We start from the raw sequence: 26,096 nt of genomic DNA, 5'->3' as shown, positions 1-26,096 counted from the left end.
AGAACAAGTAAGACTACTTAGAGTAAGTAGCTTGTCAACCTGAGAAAGAACAAAAATGTGAAGAGACCTTTGATACTACATGGTTAACACCTATGTAGTAAATGCTGAAGATCAAACTGCACGCTCAATATCCACTGTCTGTGTATACTTGTGCATTGTAGTACAGTCTCCAGCTGTGTGGCAAGTGAACTTTATAAAGATTCTTGTTCTGTTATTTGCTTAATTTCTTCCTTCTGCTGTTTTAACTTATTTCTAATTATGGATAAAATGCCTCACTGCAAACCGCTCCTTTGTCTGAACACATAGTACATATGTGCATGATATTATTCATAGGACCTTACTGAGTGTATTATGAAAAGTCACTGTAATGTCTGTGGACTCCTTATGCTTAACACTGAGCATTTTCATTAAAAAAAAAAGAATTGTTCAAGAATTTTATTTGTTGCTACATTTGAGACAAAGTTTAACCTCAAACAAGTTCCAACTTATTTTCCTATCATTAAAATTTGGCCCTTACAAGAATTCATTTGTCCTTCTCTTTGAATTCTATCAGTAATATTCCTCTGTCTTTCTAGCCTAAGATCTCATCTAGCTGTCTGTATTGTCTAGAAATGTTTCAAAGAAGTTAACTGAAGGCTTTAAAATCTGTAGACTTTGTACAAGCTATTTAATCCTAAAAAGGTGCATTTTAAAGGTATAATTATCCTATACAAAGAGTTGACCAAATTTCAGAGCTGTGCCATCAGTCCATCAAAAAGTCAGCTAATAATAATGTTTAGATTTATATGTGTGTTGTTAAAAGTATCTTATATATTTATCCTTTATTTTTTTCAGTTGCAGACTCTTGATTCTTGGACTTCAGCTTTGCTGATTTCCTCCTTGTTTTTCCAAGACGTATTCTCATTACTGCAGACATCTGACAAAACTTGTTTTTCTGTAAATATACACAACCTCTGTGATGAAACTGATATTAACCAAGGACCTTTTCTCTACTTTAAAAATAAACACCTACCTTACTCAAGGAAGTCCAAAACAGCAACAAGTGACTTTGGCAGAAACCTCCCACCCAACAAACAGTTTTGGTAAACAGCTGAAAAATTAATCACTGAGAATAAGTAGAGAATTTAATGCCATGTTGCTTCTAGAATGAACAGCATGTGTAAAGCCTGAGCTGTGATGTATAGAACTTGACAAATTCTTATTGAATAAAGAAGAGATTAAACTGGGATATATCTGGAAGAGATTAAATTAGGACATATAACATTGAACTAAGTTATGTGTTATCATGCATTAATGATTAATCATAGCTTAAATAGATCTTTTTTAGCATCATATATATTCCTTTCAACTATACCAGTGCCAGATGATAGTGCATCACACAAAAAAATACTTGAAAAAAATTTATGAAACAATAATTAACAGGAAAGTAAGAAGAAGAACTGGTATTTATTCAAGGAGTCACATACTTGCTTAAGATATTCTGTTAAAAAAAATAACAAAAAAAAGATAGCCTAGTTATTCAAATTTTGTAGAATTTTTTTTTTACTTAATACTTATCAACTAACCTATCCTAAAAAAAAAGATTTATCAGATCATAAAAAACCTCAGTACGCTTTCAAATATACACAGACTTGGTGAATCCCAGTTTTAGGAGTCCTTTATAGAACTCCAGCAGGCTAAGTGAGGCAGTGTTTTCTTTTGTAGCCTTTGACAAGAGTTCACCCAAAGCAGTGTGAAGACACTGCCTTACAGGGACCAGGCCTGCAGTTCTTCTGTAGAACACAAAACTGGACACCTAAACACTGTTATTAACTATATTAACTATTAACACACAAATTAATTGCTCTGCAATGTCAACAGAGGCAACGATACCTAAAATATAATTCTAGAACAGCCATGAATTTAAAGGCAAGGACCCCACAAATGGCAAATTATAATGACATCTGTCTTTCATCCATCCCTAACAATCATGCAAATTTAAAATTTAATAATCATATTGATTTTTTTTTCATTTGCAGTGATACAAATAAATTGCTGCTTGTACACAAATAAAGAGGAGAGCATCCTAGCCCTGGAGAATATGACAAGTTGAATCAACAACAACTGATATCACATTCAGCAGATGACTATTTCATTCCAATTTCTTTCCAAATTCTTCTTTTGGCTTCCACAAGGAGGTTGTAAGGTAGTAGCTATACTGCTGAAGTATAAGCTACTATTAGATTCCTACATTAGGGTAGAGGGATCTCTGTGAAACTCCATCACATTTAGAATTTTCAAGTACATTGATAATTGTACTTAAATCCTTATTAGGAAGGAAAACACACAATGAGTGCACCTGAAATTGTAAATGCCAGGGTAGTGATAAATTCAGAAATACTTAAAATTTCTTTCTGAATTGTTATTGATAACTATTAACATAATAAAAATGAAAAAAGGACCTAGTTTCCTGAACATTTTCCTTTCTGTATAGTATGTTGAGTATTCTCCAGCCAAGTCAGCTGAATTTTACCTCTGAACTACATGTAAAACTCATTTTTTTCACCTTCCTTTAAAACTTTGTTATAGTTCATCACTTTTCTGGTGCTCTTTATTCATTAGTTAAAGAAATTGAAGGTGCTGTTAGCTGACATCACACCACGAGTTCAATAACTGAAAGAGGAAATATTTGCTCTGCAAGTAAAACATTGGAAAGAACTCACTAAGTTCGATATTATTAACATGACAGACAAGACACTTAAAGGTTACTTTTCTTTCTTATTTCAGCTACCCAGTGCTTGGCCCTCCCTTTGATGCACTCTGCACAGTATTTTAACAACTAACTTCTAATTTATATAGAGTTTATTGGAAAAAGGTGATTTTCATTCTTCCATTTCTGAATGAAATTCACGCCATACAGTGTGAATAAGGAGCAATAATTTTTTTTTCATCATTTTCTGTGTTAATGGAGCAGATTTGGTTATAGCCTAGGTTACAGTTGAGGTATATCTTAAGCTAAATCCTTGATGTCTAAACCTTTCCAAATGCAATGAAAACACATCTCAGATTGTTGTAACACTATGTCTTTTAATGTGAGAAACAATTTCAAGTTCGAGATACATAACCTGATACACTGAGACTGATTTGTTGTAATCCAAGCCGGTTAGTTGAGATGAAGGTTCTTAATATCAACATATACTTTCAATAACATTAGATACTGTAATTATAAAAAAGTCATTAAAGATAAAATTTTACTCCCTTTTTTTCCAATCTAAACATGTGATGCATTTTACACCTTAAAGTTGATGAATAACCAGCAACAACAGCATCATTTTCTTCTTCCTGAAGATGGTTGTTATTCTGCGCACCCATATGATATATTTGTGGCAGAGATGTTCTTTCCTTATTCCAAAACACATAGTGGTTAGAAGGTATTTTTAATTAAAATCATTACTGTTGTGGTTATGTTATTGAGTAATATTTTGGGATAAATATGTTCACTGTTAGAAGTGTAATTCTACTTTTCATCTTCATGGTATGTAATATTTATATAGTTCATCCTTAAATTGTGTAAAATTGGATTTGATCCCAACTGCTAGAAGGTGGTGTTTTTAAAACAAGGCTAAGCAAGTACAAAAGTTTATATAAAGATACAGATTTGATTAGCATTCAGACAAAACAAGTTCAACCAGGTTGGCTTGTGCAGTTATTCCAGTCTGACTGTGGTGACTTTCCACTGTGCTGATCTTTTAAAGAGGGACTGTATTTTGTCACAACCCATAGTGCTTTTGAAAGGAAGAAATACTTAGGGTAACAGGGATACAGTGCAAGTCACAATGGCTGGTAACATACATTTAGCAATCTCTTATATACATATGCATTAGAGGCAATTCAATAACCGTCACAACAGAGTTTGTGAGAGATAAAGCATTAACAATTATCCCCCCTTGAGGTTCTCTCTTCTGCAACACCAGCCTCTAGAAATATTCAGAATACTCAACTTAGTGTCTTCCTTTTTGAAAGACAGTATGTCGAAGCACTGATATAGGAATTTATATAATCTCTGCTGGGTCAAATATAAGTGAGTCTTACTTAAAGTATTACTTTGGTATTTTCATAATAGTCTGAAATCTTTGTTTCAACAAAAAAAATAGACTTCATGCAGAATACTACAGATCTCATCATTAATATGTCAACATATAGAAATATTATGTAAACACAAGCAAGTGGGTAAGGAAAATATGGGTAACTCAGTGGATCCTGAAAAAACTCAACAATGTTCTGTTCAAAAATAATGAAGCCATTCCCAAAATGTACCACTGGAAAAAAATCCCAAGCAATTTAAACTGAAGAACCTTAAAGTGTCTGTCAGTGGTGCAGAAAGCCACCTGTGCCAGCTTCTCACATATCTGAGATTATTCACTACAAATGTCAGAGTCTAATCCTACCAGATACAGCACTGAAGCATCAGACATACTATCTCAGTATGGTTCAAAATTATTTCTGTCCCAGGAAAGAGCCAACAGGATATAAAACAATAACTGTTGGTTTTTCTCAGAGCCCAAGTGAAAACTACAGAGAATTATACCATTGTACTCTTTGATAAGTTCAAACTGTAAGAATAAAAGACAAATTTCAATGATTACTGCAAGGGTCTCATCTAGATGTAAAAAGACATACAAAAGATGAATCCACACTTTTCATCCCTCAACTACTGCCTTTTCTTCTCACCTGGCCTTTCAAAAATCTGTGGCAAACAGTGCTTTCCTAACTCATTGCTTTGACCTTGCCATTGATTTGTTGGCCTGTTGAATTCTGTTCAGTTAGATGTATTGCAGGAGGCCCAGAAGCCCTAACAAAACATCAGAACTGCACTGTTAGTACTAAAAAAATATAAGCCAGGGATTTAAGTTGGTTTTATCTTTCTAATTTAGGCATTTAAGATCTAAACGTGTTATGTCTGACTTGGTCATCTGTTGCTCGTTATCAAAAGAGAGAAATTGTGCTGAGACATGGTTCTCATTGTATATTGTATGTATTTTAGATGTTACTTTAGAATAATTTGTTGCCTAAATTTGCTTATTTCTCACCCCTTACTGTAAACTGGAGTACACCCCTATAGTATGGGTGTTTATATTTAGTCTTCTTGGTCTCAAAGAGCTCATCATATATACACCACCCCAAAAAAATCTAAAAAGGATACTACTAAGGGAAAAAATTTGAGCAACATAAGATGACGTTCTAGAATTAAAATCTTTTCAGTTGCATGTTTCTTGCTTGTGAAACCTTTTAATTATTTTTTCTGTTTGTAGTATTTCCTCTAGAAGTTGCAGCTTGTTCAGTAAGTTATGTAATAACATTTCTTTCCAATGACTAACTAGGCAGGTGGGGTGATGGTTTGATAGGTTCTTTTTTCTGGAATTTGGGATCATAACAGATTACTGTCCATATGTCTTTGCGAATAGTCATCATCGCATAATTTACTAAGTAAGTGTACGGTAGATGTTGTCTATGCATTTTTGGTACTGGTTTCTTTCTGATTCTACAGGCTTATGACCTTCAAAGTTTCTATCTGTTCTTCCACTTCTCCCCTAAGCAAATACTTGCTTAGGTACTCCCTTTCCATACTTTGATATTTAATATTTGAATTTAGAGCATAGTATTTCCATCACTGGCCTACAACTGCCTTAGCCTCTGACTGAATGGGAGCATTTCTGGTCTCAGACATGCCAATTTTAGTAGAACATATAGCTTTTTAATATTGCCCTTGCCTCTGCAAGTTGATTTTATTGTATTAACACTATTAATATCTAATTTTTTTCTCTTGTTAGATTCCTATCTACTGATGCTTGCCTCTCCATAATCCTTTGCTTCTGTCCTTTCACCGTCCACGTGTCTTTTGTTTTGCTGCTTCCTAGAAAATCCAGTTATATTTCTGCTGTCAGCTTTCTTCATCTCTGGGTAAATTTCTCATAATCCTTTCATTAACCACAGAGGCAACAACTTTCTGCTCTAGGGTTTGCTTGAAAGTTTATTCAGGTATGTTGTATGATCCAGTAGACTGTATGAAATAGGCTGCCTGGCTTTATGTTACCTCTTTAAAACATTTTTCTTTTTTTTTTTTTTTTAATTGTTATCATGACTTGACCATGCTGTTTCTGCATGAAATGCCAAAACTCATATAAGTAGGTCAGATGGGGCCTCATGAGTTGTTCTGTACACTTGTGACACTTCTTACCTGTATCAACTTTTACTTACACATTTAGAGGCACATGTTGCATTCCATTGACTTTGATTGATCCTGGTTGAAGGTGGTACACAAAGACTCCACCTCACTGCCATGATTTGCTGTGGGTGCACAGATCTTTGCATATCTAGAGAGCAACTAAAACTTCGTACCCTCACAGATCTCTTTACTGACATCCTTGTTCTTCCTGTCTTCTTTTGAGTTTTTTATAAGCTACAAGCTCTTCATGAATTTAGAGGAAAAATATGAATTGGTCCTTGAGAGCAAATAATGAATATCAACAGAATATCTGTGGTAAGATCTAGATCATTGGTTCTGTGGTTCAGCAATAAAAAGACATTCCAGCCCAGAACAGAACAGCAGAAGGCATCACAAGCAGCAACAACGTGTATAATGCCTCTTTGACTTGGTACAGGCAAGAAACAAATTTGGATCAATACTCACAATTTGGCATCAATATCCCAATTTCTGTCAAGACATCAGCAGTAAGAATCTTACTGTGTGGAGTATTGAAAATATTCTCTCCAAAAGCGCTATTGACAAAAGAGTGGGACATAATAAGAAATTAAATGAAGCTGAATAAATACTTGCATTGAATGTTAGATATCAAGAATGCATTAGCTGAAAACAATAAGCAAAAGGAACAAAAATATATTTCGGCAATGATTTCAGCATGCTTTATGGTCACATCATTAATCTGTGTGCTTTATGTGCTGCAATGCAAAACATGGAGAAAGGCACCAGGTATCATAACTTTGAAAATGGGAGGGAAGTTTAATACACAACTTGTGTCATTATTAGATTGTCTAATTTTTGCACAGACACTTTGTCTTTGTGGAGGGACAACAAATTCAGCATGCCCATTATGACTGGAATTTTCTAAAATTTGTGAGTTCTAGTCCTAGCTGTTTCAAAAAAAGTAAAGGTCAAGGGCTTCTGGGCACCAAGAAGAAGAAATTAAATGAGTTAAGAACAGAGTAGCATCAGAAAATGAATACTTCTCCTAGAACAATATGTGGACTTCAGCTACTCATTGAGTTTCACAGTTATCCAATAACATATGCTGAGGATGCTGGTTATTTTGCGTATACAGATGAACTGGATTTCTAAGTGATTTCCTGAGGTACATGTGCTAAGATACTTTTTGTTCCTGTAGAAATGCAAATTAAAATGAAGAAAAAAATTCTACAAAAGCTTGAGCAATTGCAAATTGCAGTCGTTAACTCAACTGCATTCATTTGTGTTTCCTTGTTCTAAACTTTCTTACAATTATCATTATTTAAATTTCATGTTGTGCATTGCTAAGGGGCATCACTTTGCAACACTTGTAAATGTAAATATCAGCTGTTGAATATTTTAAGATACCTTTGAACCTGAAATTTTTCCCATATCACAGTGAAAAACTACAGGTGTGTGAAATGTTATAAGAATGGGAAAAAAGCAGTTCTAACAAAGTCGAGTGTATCATCATATCACCATTCCGAGTTTATAATGTATTACTTTTAATGTACATTTCTAATGTTATGAGTTCTTTACCTTGATTTCTTCTATACAGGAATATTCTCTGTTTAAAAACCAGAGATAACTCAACAGTGTACAGTCAGATGGTAAAGAGCTGAAGTCTGCATATTTCAGGCCTGATTCATTTGTTGTGTTCCAACACATGCTCCAGGGTCCCAACAAGAGAACTAACCACAACTGACCTTGTGAGAGTAAAAGCATTTAATTTGCAATCCTTTGGCAGGCAGGTGTGAATCTGTGGGGTAGCTATACAAACAATTATTCTACTTCCCAGTTTGGTGGTTTTATTATGATCACTTAGTAAGATTGCTTGAGCCTCTGGTGTCTCCTTTTAATCTTGGATCTTTGGGGCAAAAGCAGATTTATTGGTTTTTTTCATGGCAGTGTCTCTGCATTTTTTGTGTTACATTAGTCTATCCACAGTATAAAGAAGCACTTAGTTCCCTAATAATTTTCTCCTCATTTTCTTTTTCAGGAAAATGAAGCACGGTGACTGATGCAGCTCCTTCCTTAGCCTGTGCAAGCTCAACCATCACAGTGGATTTTGAAGTGCTTATTTAAAATGTAATGTTTGTAGAAAAATGTCTTTAAGTAGATGGAGGAAGACACTGGAGATCAGAACAGGATGAACTGCTAAATTAAATACGGCTTCTGGGTTTAGAGAATGTAAATCAAGAGCTTGTTGCAAGAACAATCCCCAAGTCAGCAATTTTGTGCTCGTCTGCACTCTTATTCACCACCTGTTGCTTCTAAGCCATTTTAAAATTTTTAATAATTATTTAATTGTTCTAATCTTAAACATATTTTTTGAATCCCAAAGTTTATTGTATACTCGATGAGGTGCATGATTCTTTTATTGTCATCATATACATCGATGATGGGATTTATCTCATTCATCTTAGGTATTTACAGTTTAATTGCTTAAGTCTAAACGGATCTGTTTATAGTCCACCGAGAATAATGGAAGCCACTGTTAGTAACTTAGACCGGTGCTATACATACCCCTAACAACCTCCATGTCTACTCTTGAGGACTCTCTTAGTAAATGTATTTATCCAGGCCAAGTGATACAAGAGATTCACTTCCACAAGGTTCACTTTCACATTGCTCATGTGCAGACTCATGTGAAGCAGCTCATCTCCATCCATGATGTACTTTGTAACAGGTGACCCCTATCCTTGTGCATTACCTCTGCAAAACAAAAACATTATTATTATATTTTTGTTTCATCTATTTCAAAGAGTTTGAAATTATGTGAAACTTGTGTTGCTATGATGGTGTGTTTATAACACAAAACTGAGGATACATTTCATACCCTGAGGCCTGATTGAAGGGTGTAAAACAGTGTTTGAGAAAGCATTTTGGAGCTGTACATGGTAGAGAAAGGCAAGGCTGGCTCAGTTTTGCCTAGTCTATCTCTTGGGAATGACTATTGGCACAAACCATCAACAAAAGCAAGCCTTTTTAATTTTTGAGGGAACAAAGAAACCAAACCAACTGTCTAGGAGTGAAGTAATGTGATACAGTAAACTGAGACACAGGAAGTAACTAAGAAGTTGAGTTATTTGATTGCGTACATGTATTTTAAGAAAATGATTTTTAAGTGTCTAAGGTAGCGTGAGGTGAATCCCATTCTCAATTTCTTATCTACTTTCACAGGATGAACAAATATTAACTTCTTTTCATTTAGAATAACCTTTAACAGTAGGAGCACCTACAAATGGGTTTCAGTGTTGTATTTTTATACTGTCAATTTTGGGGTTTGATTCCACCTTTAGCAATGTGATGTACATTTGTGATGCAAATATTCTCATGGGAAATATCACCTAGAAAACTTAGGCCAAATAAGTTGAGGTAGCTTTTCATGGGTTGTAAGGACCAAAATGGTCATCTATGTAAAAAAAAATAAAATACTGTCTTAAAATATTCTGTGTTTTTCATTCCATTCTCTCTCTTTTAAGCCCAATAGAAAATCTTAGACTTCTTAGGTAGCATTGAAAGTCATAGAACTTGAATGGTTTAGCACTTTAAAACATAATATTGTGTTTAAGTTGTCTGGGTGTTTTTCAAATTTTATCCATGGCCTTTGACCAGAGATTACACGCAAGCCCCTTAACATTAGAAAACTATAATAGTTGCTTTTCTAAAAGCCACGCCAGCATTGTTAGGAATTTTTTTTTGACATTTGCATTTAGTCTTTCCTACATTTTGTGCAGGCTTATACAAAGATGTAACCCTGAAAATAAAGATAAAATCCAGAAAACATCTTGACATCTTGAGCTGCTATGCTGTTTCTCTGCTATTTGAATAGCCATTATGTAATTTCTGGTGCCCTATTTGTGATAAATTTCTGCTTCATGGGTGCCTTGAGGATATAGATTTATAGTTTTTACTCCAAGAAAATATTTTTCTTTTCTGAGATTGTGATTCTTTTATTTTTCTAAAGATTTCCTCTCAAAAGAGGTAAGTCACATGGCTTGGCACATAAACGCTAACCATATATTCATTGCTATTTCTATATTCATGTTTTTCTTTGATTGCAAGCTCCTTGAGATGAAATTCTGCAATCTTATTCAGAAGTTAGCAGTTAGAATGATCCTAGTCAGTTCTCTTAGTCGCAAATGTACCAATTGTAATAATAGTAGATGTTGAAAAATAGATGGTGTATTCAGTGTTTTGAAGTAAAAAAAACCAACCCTGCACAAAGACCTGAGTTTGACCTAGTCTGACCTCATCACAGCTGACCCTGTTTTGAGTGGAAGATTGGACTAAATGACCTTCTGAATTCCCCTGCAACTTGAATTATCCGATGATCTTATGAACCTCAGCTGCTGGATTTCATTGTTGCTTTTCCTCTCCTGTAAACAAAATATCAGAAAAATATAATTTATGCTGTAAATTTTTTTATGCATAGATATGTATAAGAGATATGTATGTATACAAATCCACAAATACTGGCCTCTTCCTATTCTTATAGGTTTTTAAAATGAAATCGTGCCCTTTTCAAATTTATTTAGTGTTTCTAGTCCCACAGAAATAAATTTGCCTTGTTTAGTGAGGGAAACCAAAATAAAACTCACTAAAAAGGTTATTTTAAGATGCCAATCAATGCTTTCGTGGGAAACTATTAGCCATCCCTTAGCAGAATATTTTTAACCCGTGATTGCTGTTGACACTTTTTAGAGAGGTTCAGTTCTTTTAGGTCATATGTTTTTCAGTGGTAACAAAGGCTGCAAGGTGTACTTTCAGTTTAGAGTCATATTCTTACTCTGGCATCAGTGAAAAGATTCAAACTCCCTCTTTTTTTTACAATTCCCTGTTTTTCTGTATCAAAATTAGATTATATTTTGTGTACATTTTCTTGTAGGATTGAAGAGAAAAAAATTATGTTTGAAATATAAAATCAATCTTAATGTTAAAATTGAGCTATATGGGCTTTTTTAATATTTGAGAGCAATCATACTCTCTGAGGAATCTGTGTACGAACTCAGATCTGAAAGAAAATAGTGGTGTTTTTAGAGTATGTGAACACAACCATCTGATTTATAGTTCAATCTGTTAATGCACTCTGTTATTAGGCCACCTGGCAGTTTTATGCATTGTGAATTTAAAGAGGAACTCAATGAAACATAAGCTTTACAGGCTGGAGAAATATTATTGAAATGAAACATGAATGAGAACCATTTAAACAATAAAACAATGTGTGTAGACTATATATTTTTTCATTTTAGTAAATGCACAGCCTAGGTTTTATTTGCTGAAGTTAGATAAGGTTCTGAGAGACTCCAATGATGAAACTTTAAACTGGCTGCTTCTTATAATACTGGTAGTTCTATAGTTTTTGATGCTCATGGCAGTAAAACCAAGCCCACATCTCTCTATTGCATCAGGAAACTGCAATTCAGAGAATGATTTTCACAGTTTTGTTAAGGTAATATTTAATTATTTTATAGGTTTAAGTTAATTCACCAGCAAGATATATATACATATGTCTGTAACAAAAGATTGATAGGTAGAGTTTTACCAGCCCACATTATAAAAGGTCATGAGCAAAGGCCTTAAAGAAAAGAAAAGACCATCTTAATAACCGGAGTTAGTTTTAGCTATGTGTGTATACATATGTACATATATAGGTAAGGTACATGTGCATACATATATTAATTCTCTCTTTTTGTTTTTGCTTTGTATCTTTAAAATTCTTGTTTTCAAGTTCCTATTCAATTCTGATGCCAGAAACTTCCTTTTTCTTTTTAAAATGAAATCTGAGCCCATTCATATGACCTCAGGGCTGGGGTTTTAAGTGTAAGAAGAGTTGGCAGAACTGCAGATATAAGCATTCTATTACTCTGTGTAATAACCCCTCCTCACCTGGCATAGAACCCTGGAGGCACCTAAGTTTTCCTAGGTGCTTATGGGCACGTCTACACTCTGAGCTGTGTTTCAATTAAATGCTTGCTAATTTGCTCAGTACCCACAGCAGACCATTTTCATTGTAGTTAAGAATCAAAACTAAACCTTATCTGTCATTTGTTGATTTCTTAACAACGTGAAAACAAGGAGATATTTTGCATGCAGTGGAAACACACATTGAATAAAATGGATAGAGTGTCTTCTAATCTTGCCTGGGTAGTTAAGGTTCTTCCAGGTTGCTTTTTGATTTGCTCTGAACTTACAGGGACAGGATTGGAAGGATTTGGGAAGTGGTGGGGAAGTTGTTTCTTCTCAGGATTTTAGTAGTTGTGAGCTGGGAAAGCTGGTTTGCACTGTAAAAAGGCATAATAAGAAAGAGATTCAAGGAAGTGATTACAAACGTCTGAGTCAGTTCTTTTCCCATGGCAGTGCAGATAAGCACCTTCCCTTTATTCAAAGCAAGAAGTGAAGTTAAGCATTTTATACAGTAAATCTTGCAAGTATGTTTATTAATATAAATTTCTTAGCACCTGCAAGCTCCAAAAGGCAGAGAGTAAAGAGGTGCAGTTCAACAGGGGAGTAGTGCACTGTTAAAAGACCTGTGTGTATCTCCCTGCAGCCATGGCCATGGTCTTTAAAGTATATACAAGGCTCTGTAACTAACCCTGAAATACAGAACCTTGAAGTCTTACCTACATAGCAGTTTATTCACATCTGGAAGATTCAAGTTCCTTATTTGAAATCAGAGAGAGGAAGGTCTGAATCCAAGTCTTTCACATCTTTGATGAATACTCTAATCACAAAATAGCAGAATAGTTGAGGTTGGAAGGTTGCTCAGGAGGTCGTCTTGTCTAAGACCCCTGATCAAACAGGGACACCTAGAGCCAATTGCCCAGAACTATGTCCAGATGGTTTGATGGAGACTCCATAACCTATTTGGCTAGCCTGTGCCAAGGCTCATTCCTTTTCTACTTTTACCCAAAAGTAAAAAACATTTCCCAGTGTTCAGATAGAACCTCCTGTCTTTCAGTTTGTGCGCACTGCCTCTTCACATGAGGTACCACTGTGCACCACTGTAAAGAGCCTGGATCTTCCCTCTTCAGGCATTTATGCACATTGACAAGACTGTCCCCTGAACCCTCTTTGCTCCCAGCTCTCTAGGTCTTTCCTCATAAATTAGATGCTCCATCTTAGTGGACCTTCATTAGACTGTCCCCAGTATGTCCGTGTTTCTCTTGTACTGAGGAACTCAGAACTGGACACAGCATTCCAGGTATGGCCTCACCAGTGCTGAGTAGAGGAGAAGGATCACCTCACTCAACTTACTGGCAATTCTTTGCCTAATATAGCCCAGGAGGTCATTCACCTTCTTTGCATTAAGAGCATAGTGCTAGTTCATGTGAACTTGGTGTTCACCAAGACCCCCAGGTCCTTTTCTGACAAACTGCTTTCCAGTTGGATGGCTCCCGGTATATACTGATGCATCCCTAGATGCAGAGCTTTGCACTTCTCCTTGTTGAACTTTTGTAAGGTTTCCATCCTGCCCATTTCACCCTTGTCGAGGTCCCTCTGGATGGCAGAATGGCCCTCTGCTTCTCTCAGTTCTGTGTCATCTGAAAGTTTGTTGAGGGTACACTCTGCCCCATCATCCAGATCATTAATGATGATGATGTTGAACAGGACTGGACGCAGTATTGACTACTGGCATACATTGCTAGTTACTGGCCTCCAATTAGACTTTGTGCCCCTGATCGCTGCCCTCTAGACTCAGTTCAGTCAGTTTTCAACTCACCTCACTGCTCATCCAGCCTGTACATCAACAGCTTGTTTATTAGGCTCTTACGAGAGACAGCGTGAAAGGCCTTACTTGAAGTACAGGTGTCACTGAATCCTAAGGTATCAGGCAAAGATGCTACTACTAATTCTCTAAATTTTTCATAAGATGGGGAGAAGTAGACAGGAGTTCAATGCTTCTACAAAAGGAATAATTTTTTGCAGTACCTACAGCACCTCCACTGACTACAGATAGAGTATGGGATTATTCAGTGTGATGCAGACAGTAAACAAAGGGTAAAAGTTTCACTTTTGTGAGTCCTTAGGTGAGATGGAAATCTTATGGTATTCCATGGTCAGGGAACTAGGGTCAAAGAGTGTCTCTCTCCTCTCACATCTTATTACATCTACTGCACGGAAGCATACTTGCTAAATGGGTTCAGGCATGTTGGTTCTAAACTGGTTGCAGACCAGTCATTATATGATAATTGAAAATTTCTACATAAATTTCAGACCCACAATATGGGCTTTAGTTTCAGAACGTGTACATACGAATTTATCTGTCTAAATGTAGGTGTCATTATTTAAGGAATCTGTCTGAATTTATCTTGTAGGCAATGGAGAGCTACTGAAAAAGACTTAGAGTTCTCCCAAAATTGACTGAATTCTGTACCAAATCATAAATAACTAGTACCATTCGAAATGACAGGACTTCTCCATCCAGTGTCTGACACTCCAAGAAGGTGTATGTTTTCCATAGGTTCTGTTCCTTACATAACAGCACATGAGACTGTCTCAAATACTCTGAGACACGTTAAATAGAATTAGACACTAATGTTTTGTTAACTTTTGCTTTTGACCACTTCTTAAATTCTATCAATTGCTTTGGCAGACTCTTAGCTTAAACATAACCATCCATCTTTGCACACCTAAAAACAAGTGTACAGGCTAGAGCTAAATCCAGTTTCCAGTGTGTCATGGTTTGAGAGCCCCAAAATCCAATTCTCGAGTTCAAGCCCCCCTCCCTCATCTCAACCCAGTGTGAGATGAGTTTTCCAGACACCACACAAGACTCAAAATGGGGGGAAAGGGATTATATATTACAATGACTGTACAAAATAAATATTACAATACATTACACACACAATCTCAACTATCTCTACCATGACAAAGCAGTATTTACAATGGATCAAATCTCTTCTCTCTCCAAATAAAAATCCAGGAGGGAAAAAGGAAAAGATCCTTTCTACTTTCAGAGCAACAGTGTCTCTAGGGCAGCAGGTTCTCTTCTTTCATGCAGCAGCTGTAGCTGGATCTCTACCAGTACACATAAGGGAGGTATCCAAGCCCCTCTTGGCCCTTCGACTCCAAGCGAGGGTCTTCTCTTCCATGGGCTGCGTAGCAGAGAAAAAACTCGCTTCACCACGTCATATCATGGGGTGTAAGACATCCCATGAAGGTCCCTTCCTCAGGGGATTCACCCCTGAGTCAGAACGTCTCGGGCAGCTTTCAGTTGAAGACCTTTGCCTCAAGAGTTCTATCAGAGCTTCTGTGCTCTGATCTCAGGCTGCTATCTTAGCTTGGCAGCAGCGGCAAGGGGGGCCAAGATCAACCCCTCCACATTCCGTCTGGCCGTCCCGGTCCAGCTTTCCAGGACGCCTTGAACTTCTCAGCTCCTCTCATTTTGGTGCTGTAGCACTCTAAGACTCTTCTTAAGTAAGAGTCCATCATCTTCCTCCTATCTAGGAGGTCTCAGAGGGGTTTGGGGACTTTGTTTCAGTTCTTACTCAAACTCTCTCTCTCTCTGTAGTTTAGTTTTCTCTCTGCTGCTGGCTGTCTCTCTCAGACAACTCTGTGTCTTCCTTGGCTGCATGCTGTCTCTGCTGCTTCTCTCTTATCTCTTGGCTCTCTGCCCTCTGTACCCTGTTCCTGCTGCTGCTCACGGTGGAGGAGAAAAACTTCCAGCTTCTCAGCTGCAGATACTTAGTCCAGTCTAACACTGTTCCAAATCCCTGTAGCCCCCCAGACGGGGCTGGGGGGGCCATAGCCCCAGTGGGGCTCCAGGCCCCTCAGCTCGTGGCTTCACAACATGGCCACTTCTCCAACAACAACTACGACTACAACAACAACTACCCTTCTTTTCCGGTCTGGGTGATATGTTTATATTTTGCAGAAGCGCTCATTGGCTCAAACCCAAGGGTAGCCACCCCCTGGGGGATTACCATTTTATAACTTTAAGGGGAAAACTTTTTTCCCCCACCACACAACGAAAGAGTTCTACATTAGTAAATGTGTGTACAACATATTCATCACCACTGCTCACAAATTGTCCAGTGCTTTTTGAAGGGCAGTACAACAATATGAGGTTGCAAATGGCCAGTGGTGAAAAAATCAGGTTCTTATTCAGATTTTGCATGTATTTGAATGCCATTTGGATCCAAAGTGTCAGGGAGTAGCAACAAAGTTCTTTCTATACTATTTTTGTTAGTCATGATGATCCCAACAGGAAAGTTATATCATCGTTCTTTGAAACAAACAATATTGAAAAATCTTTTACCAATCTTGCAAATGTAATTAATTTGAGGCTTTTTTATAATTCTTCAGACTTAGTCTAAGGTGTAGAAACCCTCATCCTAGGAATGAGTCCACAACATAAAGGTTTAAGCATATATGAAAACATGAGGAAGCAGACACTGAATTACCAGTATAATACTAAAAGAAAAAATGCGAAGGTACAGCATCTCCTCTGTGAAAACAGAGCATTTCAGTCTCTGCAATCACCTTTCACAAGCAGCAAATTCACTCCACAAGGCTTTAAAAAATCTTCTTTCCTTGTAACAAAGCTGAACTTAGAAGTTTGAAATCAATGCCTTGTAAAAAGAAACCAAGTGGGTGGCATTTTCCAACCATGAGACATGTCATTACCATTGACCTCACTACTTTTCTTAAATAGCCAGAGAAGGGCAACAAAATTGTCAATTAGATTTGCAGTGAGCAGGAGTCAGCTTTACTTAACTTGTGCTTGCCTGCATAATCATGCATATCTCTCCTCTATATCAGGAGTTGTTCAAGCCTATAATAACTAGGGTTCAACAAGTCTGAACCACCTTCCTCTGCTGATGATATGGAAGTTGTTGATTTGCTAAAGATTATTCAGGATTTTTGTAGCCTTGACAGATTGTCATATTTTAAATTCCACCTCTCAGAGTTTGTGCTGCAGCTACCAAATAGGAAATAGTGGAAGGAAGTACAGTATTAAGGAAAACAAGATCGTGCTTTTACTTTTTTAAAGACTGTAGCTGGTTTCTTTGTTACTCTGCACATCATAAAGCAAGCACACTAAATTTGGCATGACATGCAATTTCATCATAGGACAGGCAAAGGGACAGACACAGTGCTGAAGATGAGAGCTATGCACCATTTGCAGAGCTATATGCAGACAGTGGGGTGAAATGTGGCAGCATTTCTTCGCTATACAGTCCTACTGTCATAAAAGCACTATATTTATGCAAAGGTTTTTAAAAGCTTTATGCAGGTTAGATTTAAAGCAGTGAATATGCTTGTCAACTGTCATAGCTGTGTAATATTTCTTCAGTATGTGGGATCCACTGCTTTTTCAAAATTAGTAATTCGTCCTGCAATGTTCGTGTCTAATTGTTCACTGGAAGAGAAGGTCTCTTTCAACAATACACTCTCCTAAGATTTCCTTTGCATAATATAGACAGTCTTTTCACCTAATCATGGCACTGAACTTCCCTGTTTTACAAAAGCATTTATGGCTGTGCTGCTCTAGCAAAATCTCACTGACTCACGTTTGAGTCTGTGGTTCCACACCCCAAGTCATACTCCAGATACCAAGGCTAGAAAGCTTGTGTGTGCTGAATATAGGTGCACAGTAGTCCTGTCAAGTAGTAACAGTTTATGCTCATCAGCCATTTGTAAAATGATAATAACCTCAGCTACTTTTCAACATGCCTGTACTCCGTAGGTGATGGGGCCTTTTGTGCAAATCAAATATACCATTCATTAGCAATTCCATACAGTCACTAGATTAGGTACCCATGAGGGACACATTGCATTCCACTTTACTTCCATGATGTGGTTAAAGATGTGACTAGTCTTGAGCAGGATTTGAAGCCCTCTCTCATGTACTTGTTGTCTCTTTAACATCCATCCTGGAGGTTTTCTACATTACCCATTATTCAGGTGGTTGGTCCCCTTTGTGTTGCACACTGGTCTTCACTGAATAGTTCCATGTTAAACATATTTCTTTCTGCTTTATTTCATGGTTCACCTTACACATGAGAGGACCTTGTCAGGAACATTCACAAAGACCTCAGAGATCTCTCCTCATGCCCTCCACAATATGTACAGGGTGGATGTGCCATATATGCTGCTTATTGTTAACTTATGTGCCTTTTTAATTTGCTTCCCCATTTTCTGACACTCAAAGGTTCAGAAGACACTGATCTAGATTCAGAACTGAATTCTGGAGCCCTCATCTACTAAAATTACTTAGATGTTTCACGCGCATAAAAAAAACCCTAGGAGACAAACTTCTCATTTCCTCTAACATTGCTGTTTTCAGTTTACACATTTCTATCATATCTCCTCCTACTTTGCCCCTGATAGGTTTTTAAATGCTAAAAGGCCTTGTTTGCTACAGAGATTAAAATTTTTCAAGTGTTATTCCATTCAATTCATCACATTTACTTAAAATACATTTAGTAAAACATATAACAAAATTAGTCTCAGTTATTTAAAAGTGCAGAGCTGTAAACCTCTACATCATGGGAAGAAACCTCAATTAAGCAGAATTGCCATCCACATTAAGCAGTAGTCATTGCCATTAAGTATCATTGGACTTAAACTGTTCCCAGAGAGACATCCTGATTAAGCGGACTTCCTAGTTTGAGTGTATCTCAATTAAATAGAATGTGCTGCATCAGCATTTCATTTTATGAATGCTCTGAGAAGGTATTTGATTAGGATTTCGGAATGGTTTGTGTGATTGCTATCATTATTGAAAATTTAGATGGGAATGTAAAAAGAACTTAAAAGAATCAGTATTTATGGCAATTAGGAACCTATCTCTTGGGCCTTTAAGCAATGACCAGTTTAAGTTTTTTTGTGTGGTTTGTATGTACTAGTTTGGTCTTATGTTGACCGGGTTAGTTGTATTGAAAAAGGATCTTTAAAAAGTAAATCTAGGAGTAAGTATGTGCCTGGTCTTGAAGGCTTAAAAACTTTGATTTGCCTTTTAAATTTTTCACATGACTCCAAAGAGCATTTTTTCTGCACATGTAAGTTTAACGTTTCAATGTGTACATAGAACTTGCCAGTGTCTTCATATGTCTTTGTATCTGATCTCATTCATTTTTAAACATTGTATGGAACTATTCTGTGTTTTAAACCTGATCTAAGGCAAATTCATAAACAAGAAAGTTTCATTGTGACGTTCAATGTGCATCCAATCAATCTGTATTTCCAGAATAAGACTAGATTTGTCTTCTGCATTTTTATAGATATTTCTTAGAAACATCTAAATTCTTATTGAAATAATTCTCATCCGCCCAAGCCAAATAAATGTGGTATCCAGTGTAACACAAATAGTAAATGAGGATAACAATTATTCTTTCGGGAAAGAAAAATGATAATGTGGATATTTCAGTGGCATAAATGACTCATTCTGTAACTTCTATTTCACGAGGCTCTATTCTGATATACTTAGTTTACGACAACAGAAGTGACAAGAAGCCCATTTTTGAATAATGTTGTTATTATGAGAAAGAACTGAGGAACTACTGAATGTCATGAATGTCTCTATTTACATCTTCTAACCAAGAGCACAGAAAGATCATGCAACTTAACAATATTTGCCCATGAGTTTGTGTAAGCCTAACCATCTTTTGAAAGTTATTGACAGTCTATTCCAGAGAGATAATCAGACTAAAAGGATAAATGCATTGCAGATGTTTTATTCTTCCCCTCTGTATCTGGGCACTGCTCTGATCTTGTCATGTACAATCATGTGCCAGCTGCACAGATGAAGTCTATGTCACCTTTGAAAATGGAAGTCCACTTATCCACTAATGCAAGAAGGAATTTATCTGCTTAATTCCCATTAGCATTAATGGGAGTTACATGCCTAATACTGCACAGCAGTGGTGAGAAATGCACCTTAAATTTTCAGCTGCTTGAAATAGCAACCTCTGAAACCAGACATAAGAGATTATAAATAAAGAAACAATAGAAACAAAGAAGGCTCCTAAGAGGTACCCTCAGTGTATAGATAGAAACAGACAATTTTCCCCTCAGCAAGCTTCTCTGCTTAAATCATTTTAGTAAATAAATATTTAACAAGTGACAGAACTTAATTGATGTTTATATTTACACGGCAGTTAATTTATATTCTGCTAAAGCTGAATCCTCCATCCAGAATAATGCTTTATATCCCTCCGTGATGGCAGACACCCAAACAGCACAGTTGTGTTTTCGAAGAAACCCATAACAACAAAAAAATGCACTACTCCAAATACTATATAAGTCATTACATTTTTTCCTCTCTTCAGCTGTCAGATACATTGCATTATAATATCAGATTGATATATCTAGTGTTATTTCAACATTTACCATTTTACAACAACAAATAGAAAACATATAAGGAAGCTCTGGTAACAAATCTTTCTTAATATGTATGTGAAGTAGACAGTTCAAGAAAAAAATATAACTGATGACAGATTTTATTTCAATCTGCTGGTGCTTATTAAGGCGTCTACAAAGAAAAAAATATATGTATCTAAATACATCTCTTTCTGCCAACAAAGGAAACTTTTAATTGCTTTAATCAGCATTTGCTTTGTCTTTACAGTGACATAGTAAAACAAGTCAGGTACAATCAGTAAATATTTTTGAAAGAAAATTTGTAAGCAGAGGCTTCAGATGATTTTTATTATTTGTGTCTAGAACATGGTTAAGTCTATGTTACAGATGCAACATCATTCAAAATTCTTAAATTTGCTTTATAAAACAAATTTGTACTTGATTTTATTTTATATCATTTTAGCATGTGGAAAAAGAAGCCGACATAAATCTGATCAAACTTCTCTCCCACAAAACCCTACAGCAAATGCAGTAGAAGATATATCAGATTTTAGAAATCAGAGCACAACCCAAGGAAACAAGCTGCATGTTGACAAAGATATGCAGCTAAAAAGATAATAATTTGACAAAATCCATGTCAACCAACAGGGTTTAGAGAAAGTAATCCATTATTTCTTTCAGCTCATGAGATCTTGATTTTATATCCTGATGAGTCTGTAGCTCAGTCTTCTAGTCAGAAAGAAGGGCCAAAAATTCCCTTCCAACTATTAAAAAAAAAGAAAAAGGAATAAAAGAAATCACAACACCAAAATCTCTCTTGAACTGGAAATGGATGTTGGTGTTTGCATGCAGGAATACTCAGTCCTTTCTAGATCAAGCTCAAGGGAATCAATTTTTCAAATTTCTAAACTGATTAGATAAAGGCATGGTCCTGCTGAAGGGATGGACTATTCACCTATCCAGAGGAATCACAGAATCACAGAACAGGTCAGGTTAGAAGGGACCACAGTGGGTCATCTGGTCCAACCTCCCTGTTCAGGCAGGGCCATCCTAGAGCACATTGAACAGGATTGCATCCAGACGGTTCTTGAAGATCTCCAGGGAGGGAGACTCTACACCCTCTCTGGACAATCTGTTCCAGTGCGTGGTCACTGCATAGCTTCCTCATATTCAGATGGAACTTCCTGTGCATCAGTTTCTCCCCACTGCTTGGCACCACTAAGAAGAGCCTGGATCCATCTTCTTGTTGCCATTTGAAGTTCAACAAGGGAAAGTGCTGGATTCTGCAACTGGGATGGGGCAACCCTGGATGCTTGTACAGACTGAGGAATGAGATGCTGGAAAGCAGTGCCATGGAAAGGGACCTGGGGGTCCTGGTCGGTGGCAAGTTGAATATGAGTCAGCAGTGCCCTGGTAGCCAGAAGGGCCAACTGTGTCCTGGGGGGCATCAGGTAAAGCATTGCCAGCCAGTCGAGGGAGGGGATTGTCCTGCTCTGCTCTGCACTGGTGCAGCCTCACCTTGAATATTGTGTGCAATTTTGGGCACTGCAATATCAGAAAGATATTGATCTCTTAGAGAGTGTCCAAAGGAGGGCAACAGAGATGGTGAAGGGCCTTGAGGAGAAGTCGTATGAGGAGTGGCTGAGATCACTTGGTGTGTTCAGCCTGGAGAAGAGGAGACTGAGGGGAGACCTCATTGCAGTCTACAACTTCCTTTTGAGGGGAAGAGAAGGGGCACACACTGATCTCTTCTCTGTGGTGACCAGTGACAGAACCTGAGGGAATGACCTGAAACTATGTCAGGGAGGTTTAGGTTGGATATTAGAAAAAGATTCTTCACCCAGAGGGTGGTTGGGCACTGGAACAAGCTCTCTGAGGAAGTGGTCATGGCACTGACAGACTTCAAGAAGGATTTGGACGATACTCTCAGTCACATGGTGTGACTCTTGGAGATGGTTCTGTGCAGGGCTAAGAGTTGGACGCAATGATCCTTGTGGGTCCCTTCTAACTCAGCATATTCTGTGATTCTGTGGTTCTGTGACACCCTCCCTTCAAATACTTGTATTCATTAATGAGGTCCCTTCCCAGTTCTCTCTCCTCGAGGCTGAACGGGCCCACCTCCCTCAACCTTTCCTCATAAGAGAGATGTTGCAGTCCCTTAATCATTTTTGTTGCCCTCTGCTGGACCTGCTTCAGGAGCTCCATGTCTCTCTTGTACAGAGGAGCCCAGAACTGGACATGGCACTCCATATGGGCCCTCACTAGGGCTGAAGAGAGTGGTAGGATCACCTCCCTTGACCTTCTCCCTGGGATGCATTAGATGCTCTTCCTAGCGCACCCCAAGATACCATTGGCCTTCTTGGCCACCAGGGCACACTGCTGGCTCATGGACAGCTTGTTGTCCACCAAGACCCCCAGGCCCTTCTCCACAGAGCTGTTTTCTAGCAGGTCAACCCCCTGTCTGTACTGGTGCCTGGTGTTATCCTTCCCCATATGCAGGACCCTACATTTGCCTTTGTTGAACTTCAGATAGTTCTCTTCAACCTGTCAAGGTCCTTCTGAAGGGCTACACAGCATTTTGGGGTATCAGCCACTCCTCCCAGCTTTGTGTTGTCAGTGAAATTGTTGAGGAGGCATCTACACCTTCATCCAAGTCTTTAATGAATAAGTTGAGCGATACTGGGCCCAGAACTGAAGCTTGGTGGAACACCACTAGTGACAGGCCCCGAACTAGACCCTGTGCCACTGATTATGACCCTCTGGGATCTACCATTCAGTCAGTTATCAATCTACCTCACTGTCCACTCATCCAGTCCACACTTCCTGAGTTTGCCTATGAGGATTTTGTGAGAGACAATCATGAAAGCCTTGCTGAAGTCAAGGTAGACCATATCCACTGCTCTCCCCTCCTCTGTCCAGGTAGTAGCTTCATCATAGAAGGTAATCAGGTTGATTTAGCATGATTTATCTTTAGTGAATCCATACTGACTTTTCTTGATCACCTTCTTGTCATCCATGTGGATAGAGATGCCCTCCAGAATGAGGTGCTTCATCACCTTTCCAGGGATTGAGGTGAGGCTGACTGGATGGTAGTTCCCTGAGTCCTCCTTCTTGCCCTTTTTGAGGTGACATTTGCTTTCTTCCAGTCTGCAGACACCACTCCTGATCACCATGACCTTTCAAAGATGATTGTGAGCAGACTTGCTATGGGTATCCGCCAGCTCTCTCAGCACACGTGAATGCATTCTGTCAGGGCCCATGGTCTTGTGGATGTTAGTAATGGGCCCATATTATCCTTACTTTTCCTAAGCATGCTTTCATCCAGTATCTCTGCATTTATTTGCCCTTGTAAATTGTGCTGGTTTAAAAGTTAACCAGCAGGGGAAATGAACTCAACTCAAAAGAGAGATTGCAAGTCAGAATAACAATTTAATAAAATAATACAATAAGCACGACTACACAAACAAGCAATTGGTCTCAACCCACAAAACCCAAAATGTACAACCTGGCACCCCAGGGCACAAACAAAATGGTGCTCCCTGGACCCCCCCCCCCCGAGTCCAAAGCAAAGGGAGAGGGGAAAAGAAACCTGCTGGTGGGAGAGCTGCTGCAGTCCGGCCGCAGTGGTGATTGCAGTTCAGTTGAGGGTGGTGGTCTCAGTCTGGCTGAGAGCGGTGAGCTGCAGTCCTCCTCTGGATCCCACGAGAGAGAGAGTGGCCAGGTTCTGAAACTCCAGGTTTATATATTCTCCAGCTCAGGCAGCAATGCTTAGCCCCTCCCCCGGAGCGGGGAATTCCATAAAAGGATGTTCAATCCTTCCCTCAGAGTGGGGAATTCCATAAAAGGGTGTGAGGGTACTCAGTCAGGGAATTCCACAAAAGGGCATGAGGACAGGAGCATGGGGGGGGGGCACCTCGCAGGCCTCTACTGACAACAGTTTCTGGGAAATGGCATGGAGGGCTATAGAATACACAGTTTTGGGCTACACCCATCCAATGATGAATCGGTCCCAGCTGTTCTAACTAGGACAAAATACAGAACTCTTGTCCATTATACGGGAAGGTAGGAGAGAGTTGAGATTTATGCCTTTGTCCCTTTCTGCAGCTCAAATAGGATTGCTCAGTGTTAAGGCCCTTATGAGTGGTTCTTCACTATTGTCCTGCAGAACACTCCCAGATGTTTCAAGCACTGACAGTATTTGTCAAGTTATGCCTCCTACTGCACACAGGTTGCATTTGCAGAAATACATTTTTTAAATGAATACTGATTTTAAATGCCTCTGGGCACTGAATTCCTTTAACAAACCTCAGTATGTGCAGTAGCTGTTGCACTATCATTTTATACTGTGTGTTAGATGAGTATCAGGCTAAGAGAACATTTGATTTCTGTGTAACCAGTATGACTATCTTTCTTTAATATAAATACATACACCAAAATGCTTTTATTGGAATGTCTTCAATATGCAACAGGACAAGAGGCCTCGCCAGCATCATCAGGTCTTATTCCTAGCATATTTCTGAGCTTAGTGTCATGGCATCCCTCAGACTACCAAGTAAAGAAATGGGATTGAGAAGAAGAAACTGACGTTAATTTATCTCTTCTAGGTCTTTCTTTCTCTGGATGCAAAATTTTCTCAATCTTAGCCTAGAAAATCAGCTAATCCTGTTTTCAGGCTGCAACAAAGACCATGAAATACCTGTTCATCTCTTCACAGTCACTGAGGATGGCTCTTAGCCTGCCATGTGAAATCCATCAATACACAGCCAAAATGCCCTGGCTGAACATGCTGTTTCTGTCATCCAACCTCAACATTTAACTGAGGTCTGTGATCTCCCCAGGCTTGCTGTATGTTCAACAAACATGAAGAGAAATAAGCTTCTTCAGAAGAGACCTTGAAGAAAGAGATTGATGTAGGTACTCTGAATTACCTTCTCAAGAGGACTGTGGATCCCATCTCTCTCCCCCCGATCTACACAAAATTTAGGAATCCCAGCCCAGACATGTGTCTTTGGCACTTAAGTCTAGGAAAAGAGCATTGGTGCCTCAGGGAACATCTTAGACCCCAGAAAAAGCACTCAACTATTATAATATAGGTATCAGTAGATAAAGCTAATCAACAGAAATAATTTTGATGGAAAAATCAATGTCAAAGTCACATTGACTTCAACAGGACCAGTATTTCATCCTATGTGATTTTAAACCAGCCACAAAATGGACATTGCTGTGCTGCTGACATTAGGGCTATCATTTTATGCCTAATGCAGACAGTAAACCTTTCACTTGCTAGATACGAGATGGACAGACTCATACAGAAATAACCCTTCAAGGATAAACACTCTTTTTAAATCACTGAAGAATTTGAGTGGGACCTTAATCACTAGCACAGCCTGGCAGGTCATTTTTTTGACACTTGCACACAATTCTGAAAATCAGCCAGAACTGACAGGTGCAAAGTTTCTGCACTCCTGTTATACACAATAATTCAGTAGTAAATGATCATATGTGGCCTTAATGTTTCTCTCTCTCTCTCTCTCTCTCTCTCTCTCTCTCTCTCTCTCTCTCT

At 38.1% G+C, this 26,096-nt stretch overlaps 1 long non-coding RNA gene across 1 annotated transcript in view; it reads right to left on the bottom strand.

The window, feature by feature from the left end:
• Positions 1 to 8,567: 8,567 nt before the first annotated feature.
• Positions 8,568 to 26,096, bottom strand: part of LOC113944393 — a 39,277-nt gene continuing 21,748 nt past the window's right edge. The window contains exon 6 of the long non-coding RNA XR_003526695.1: positions 8,568 to 8,938. This is a non-coding gene — a long non-coding RNA (uncharacterized LOC113944393). The remainder of the gene's footprint in view (positions 8,939 to 26,096) is intronic.

Source organism: Corapipo altera, unplaced genomic scaffold, assembly GCF_003945725.1.
Source record: "Corapipo altera isolate COAL_440 unplaced genomic scaffold, ASM394572v1 0, whole genome shotgun sequence".
NCBI lineage: Eukaryota > Metazoa > Chordata > Aves > Passeriformes > Pipridae > Corapipo > Corapipo altera.
This window is presented reverse-complemented; position numbering and strand designations above follow the sequence as displayed.